This window comes from Puma concolor, chromosome C2, assembly GCF_028749965.1.
Source record: "Puma concolor isolate L17-30 chromosome C2, mPumCon1.1.hap2, whole genome shotgun sequence".
NCBI classification, from domain to species: domain Eukaryota; kingdom Metazoa; phylum Chordata; class Mammalia; order Carnivora; family Felidae; genus Puma; species Puma concolor.
The window spans coordinates 79720094-79726093 of record NC_141675.1 but is presented as its reverse complement, the minus strand read 5'-3'; positions in this window follow the sequence as shown (position 1 = coordinate 79726093).

Genomic DNA, 6000 nt, shown 5'->3' with positions numbered 1-6000 from the left:
GCCTGGGATTCTCTCCTTCCTTTTCTCTCTGCCCCTCCCCCAATTTGTGCACATGCATGAGCTCTCTGTCTCTCAAAATGAATACACAAACTTAAAAAAAAGAAGAAATTTGTAACAGCCCAAATATTCAACAATATGGGATTGCTTACATAATATGTGTTACTTCCATTCAATGCAGTACGACCCAACCATTAAAACTTGATATGCAGAAACAGTTAATTGAAACTTTTATTTACAATGTTTTAAAATTAAAATGAGTTATACACTGCTAATACAGATTTATTCTGTTAATATGCATGCATATAGGAAAATATATGCTAAGTGTGTTCAGACTTTTTTTCAGTATTAGTTTTTAAATTGACATGTTGAAAAGTACAGTTCTGTGAGTTTTGACTGGATAAATTTGTGTAACCACTACAACAACAGGACAGACAGCTTCAAAACAAACAAACAAACAAACACCCTTGTATTGCTCTTTAGGGTTAGTGAGTTTTAACTAGATCCCATTTATGTAATATTCTGGAATAGGTCAAAATGACGCAACAGGAAACACATTAGTGGTTGCCAGAGACTTGGGTATAACCCTACAGAATAGCACAAAGGTAGTGTGTGTGTGTGTGTGTGTGTGTGTGTGTGTGTGTGTTTTGAAATGAGTGACATAAGGTACTATGAGAGAGGAAGAAGGTGGTGATCCAAATATGAATTCAATATCACTGTGGGAGGATTTGCCAGGTACACTAAACTCTGAGTCTTTTGAGAATCTGGACCCATTCCCTAAGTTTCCGCTTGATTAAGTCCTAAATTGGTCTTAGGAATGGTACAGTGTTGATCCTGAAGGTGGAATTTGAGTGGCCTCAGTTGTGAAAAGAGGAGGAATGTTGGGGTAGGAAGCCAGGTGGGGAGCATTGCTCATTTGTTCACTTATTCACTCAACATTTACTACATGAAAAGCATTCTTATGTTATTGCTACAATCCATGGTAATGCTGTCTACTTGTGGAATGAGTGGAGAGGATGCCTACACACGCTTGAACACACCCACTCATTCACATACGCGTGTGCTCGTGTACACATGCATGGGTGGTTGCACAGGAGAAATGGCAAGCATTGGCCAAGTGCCAGTTGGGAAACCCACAGCACTGAGCCTCGGGCACTGGGAGCCCCATGGATCAGTTCACAAGGTAGCCGCTAACATCAAAGAGTGTCGGTATTGTTCCAGAACTGGGACACAGGGTAGCTGTATCCCTGAGGTCTTGTGACACTAGAGAATTAGTTGATGCATTTCCTTGGGATTGAAAAATATTCTAGATGGTATTTGAGCAGCGGAGCCTAAGGATACAACGCATTGACCAAAGAGAGAAAGGGTACCTATGAAAAGAATGTATCAAGTATTTCTTGATTTAGGTAGCAGCGTGAATGGAGTTATGGTTTTTTCCAACAGGAAAGGGGATTAGCAGCTTCTTTTTAGCATCTAAGAACAAAAAGACAGCCAGTCTCTTGAACTTGAACTTGCTTATTATAAGCCCTTATCATAAACCATCACTCTCTGTGTATTGATTTCTAGCCAACGATTAACCAGATGTGACCTTAGAGCCTTGATAATAGCTGGGGAACTCACTCAACAGAGGGAAGCCTGCTAATTTATGAACAAAGCAGGTATTTACAGACCCCTCTCAGTCTCAGGTGGGTATTTTTCCATCTAGGTGGAAGTCACAAGCACAGAGAAGTCACAAACACAGAGCTCTGATGGGTCCCTGAACGGAGCTTGTGCTGACCATCTGGAAGGATGAGGAGGTCTAGACCTGACAGGAAATGATTCGATGCAAAAATCATGAAAGCAGCACCTGCTGTGGAGGGTGAAAATTCAATGCCTATGACCCACATGATAGTATTACTACTAATAATTCCATTCACTCATGTATACGTTACACTTTACAAAATTCTTTTATATTCATTATCATGGCAATATTTTTTGTATGATTCCATTTATATAAAGTTCAAAAATAAACTCAAGTAAACTGTATTATCTAGAAATGCATACTTAGGTGGTAAAACCATACAGCAAATCAAGGAAATGGTCACAATAAAGTCAGGGGAGCAGTGACTCTAGAGAGAGAAAGCAAGAGTTACAAGAAAGGGGCACATGCAGTCCTTCTGGGTGGTGGTCATTTCTTCCCAGGGGTAGTGCTTGCCAGGGATTCACTTTACAATTTTGTTAAGCTGTACACTTATGACCTATGCACTTTGTGCACAGATGTATGCTTTAGTTTACACACATCAAACAAAAAGTCAAGAAAGAAAAGAAGTCAGTTCCTTCCTTTGTGTCATTTCAATCTTGACTGGTTGTTAGTTATGGAGATTCTAGACTAGATATGGCTAAAGCAATGTAGTATATAAGGTGGGACTGCCTTGGGAGTACTGTGGATAGATTGACCTTATCCCTTATTTAAGAAAATCTGTGTGTGTGTGTGTGTGTGTGTGTGTGTGTGTGTGTGTGTAGGTCCAGTCTGAGAGTCCCATGGAAGGACTTAGAGGTTTGCTCGAGGTCACCAGCTAATGTCAGAGCTAGAACTTTTTCCCAGGAGTTCTACATCTGATACTCCACATCTAATGCTCTTGGGTAATGATAGTATTCCATTTCTAGCTTAAAAAAATTCCCCACATCAGGGTCACCTGGGTGGCTCAGTAGATTAAGCATCTGACTCTTGATTTTGGCTCAGGTCATGATCTCATAGTTTGTGAGTTTGAGCCCCAAGTTGGGCTCCATACTGTCAATATGTACGGACTTATTCTCTCTCTCTCTCCCTCCCTCCCTCTCTCTCTCTCCAAACAAACAAACAAACAAACAAACAAACAAAAAAAATTCCCACCTCTGTTCATTTCAAATGGAACTGAGTAGGGTATCTTGGTTAATTGTGGAATTGTCCATTGGTGTTCAGACTTGCTTTAAAGATGGAGACTGTTTGGCTCTGTACTAGTTAGAAATGCCAAAGAAATGTTCACTTGGCATTGTGAGTTAAGGCAGTAGGAAAAATGTGTCTGATTTCCTAGTAACAGCAGCATCTTGAAAAATTAGACTCCCTTTTACATGTAAGATTCTATCTCATTATAATATTTTTGTACACCAAACACACTGTGTTCATTGTAAAATATTTAGAAATATTCAGGAGAGAGAAAAAGGACTAATAACCACCCATAAACCCAACTTGCAGACATAAGCCTTATTAAATTTTGGTGCGTTTTCTTCTATGTTTGTTTAAAACTTGTTTGCAAAACTGATATCCTAAAAATATGGTTTTGAAACTTGTATTTAAAACAATCTTAACAGTATATTGTGATTTTGTTTTCATATTAATAGTTCTTCTATAACACGTATTTTAAGGCCAGTGTAATAACACGATGGGTAAGCGAGTGTATCATGTTTCTTAAAAAGCCAATTTCCTTTTGTTAGCTATTTGGCTTTTTTCAATTACTGCTATTGTAAATAATGTTGCAACAGGCATCTAAATAAGCATTGTAAATAAATCTTTGCACACACCCAGTGTTACTTCCTTAGAATAAATTCCTAGAAGTGAAATCATTGGGTCTGGGTCAAAGGGTATGCACACTTTAAAGGCTTTTGTTATGTTTGCCAAATTGCATTTCGGAAAGATTGTCTCAATTTATGCTGCTACAAGGAGTGTATAAAAGTGTTTTCCCCAGCCATGCCAATGCTAGATATTCGAACTGAAAATGTATTAAAAAAAGATTTTGTTGGGGCGCCTGGGTGGCTCAGTCGGTTAGGCGTCCGACTTCAGCTCAGGTCATGATCTCGCGGTCCGTGAGTTCGAGCCCCGCGTCGGGCTCTGGGCTGATGGCTCGGAGTCTGGAGCCTGCTTCCGATTCTGTGTCTCCCTCTCTCTCTGTCCCTCCCCCGTTCATGCTCTGTCTCTCTCTGTCTCAAAAATAAAATAAAAAACGTTAAAAAAAAATTAAAAAAAAAAAGATTTTGTTTACTAGCAAGGTTCCAGTTTTTCATGTGTTTTTTAGCCCTCACGTTGCTTGGATTCCTTGAGTCCTTCAAGTAAAATGGCGTGTTATCTCTTCTACACAAGTCCTGACGATCAAACATAAATTATAGGACTAAGAAACTTCGTGCATATGTACACATTTAAAATTTTCCACTTGAACCAGGAAGGGAATCCATTATTAAGAAAAAGAATAGATTTTTGCCTGTGTTAACAGGACAGCTCTCAACTGAGTTGCGTATTTGCCTAACTAATGCCCCATTAGGCGTTCTAAGCACATTAGCATATTGTTAACATATCTAATGATCATTCATAGAAATGGGAAGTCAAACAAGCCCAGTGTATCAATTTGCCAAATCCAACGAGCTCCTTGGCAGTGTGCTCACAAGACCCTATGGGGGACAGCAGGCATGAGTAGGTTAGACAGCCCATTAGCTTATGAAAAGAGCTGTCGATGCAATCATAATCTATTTGCCAGCATTTCACTGACATTTTTTCTGAGCTTATGGTGGTAGAAAGCTATTTCCCACATTCCTACTCAGGCACTCAGCAGAACGATGGGCAGGTTAAATCCCAATAAAACAAATATTGCTATGATGCAAATCTTTCTATAACTGAAAGAATGTTAGGCCCCAGGTGGAATCCCATTTATTTCAAGTATTTTTTTGATGGCATAAAATCCTAACACAACAAAATAATTGGGACAATGCTGCGGCTCACATTCTATTGGGATTTGACTTATTAGTGATAGTTTGATTAACATGGTTCTGGAAAGAAATCTCCTTTGATTACAACAGCAGCCTGGGGGAGAGCAGCTTGGGAGAAGGATGGACTTTTTCTTAGTTATTGCAGAGCTCTGAAGGGTAGATCTGAGGCCAGTGGCTGGGAGTAACAGAGAGTCTGATTATCGATAATCCTAAGGAATAAATTTCTAACAGAGTTGTGCCCAGAACGGGAAACGCCCTTTCATCTGTAAAGGTCCAAGCTCCCACTGGAGAAGTCATCAGGAATGCCAAGGAGGCCTTTCCTTTACTGTGGGGTCCAGGGTCTGTGTTTTCAGAGGAAGTCACATGAACATAGTTGGGGTGGGCTCTTCTACCAATGGCTGTCTATTGGTAACAAGACACACGAGAAATTCCAAGTGAATATTTCTCCACTCGCTTATTATTTATTTTGTTTTTGAATAGTACACAGGTCCAATACAGGTTGCCAAGGTGAAGGCCATCATCATCGTCTGAGTCAGGCCATAGTGCCAGGTTCGATTATCCCCCCCCCCCCCAAATCTCATAGGCAACTATTTATTTCTTGCAGAAGCTTCACTGAGGGCCGGATGGTTTTCCGAGGCGGCTCCCTTCCAATCAGTGGCTTAAGGATCTGGTCTACTTTAATTTAGTGCCTCCCTTCCTTCTGTAAGTGATGTCCAGGGCCTCTGTGGCAGTGGAGGAGGAAGGCATGGGAGACTCACATAAACTCCTCTATCCTTCTGCTTTTGCCACTTTCATTTGCTGTTCATGGGTCAGAGGTACATACTCACCCGGCCCATTTTGGCTGCAAAACGGAGTGTCTGCCTTTGTCCCTGGGAAGACATCAGCGAAGGTACCCTTGTGAATCTATAGCATTATTTTTTTGCCATAGATTGTCTTTACTTTTATATTTTGCCTGGAAGGACACATATTTTCTTTACTCCATCACAGAACAAACTGGAGCATGACCTATGCATTACCACATGGACGATCGATTTTATGTAGTTTTAGCAGTTAACTTTCTCTACAGTGGCAAAAAGTTTGTCCCTGAAAGTTGGACATGCAGACCCTCTCTCCTGGTGCTGTGTTTATTTGGAATAAAATGATCAAAGATGGTGTCTGAGCCTCTCGGGTAGTTCTAGCATTTTCCTGACTTTTCGCTGCGGATCCTTTCGGTGCTGGGTCTCCTGCATACTGGCTGTTGGGGAAGAGGAGTGTCTTCGTTTGCTCGGGTTGTTGTAACAAGGTATC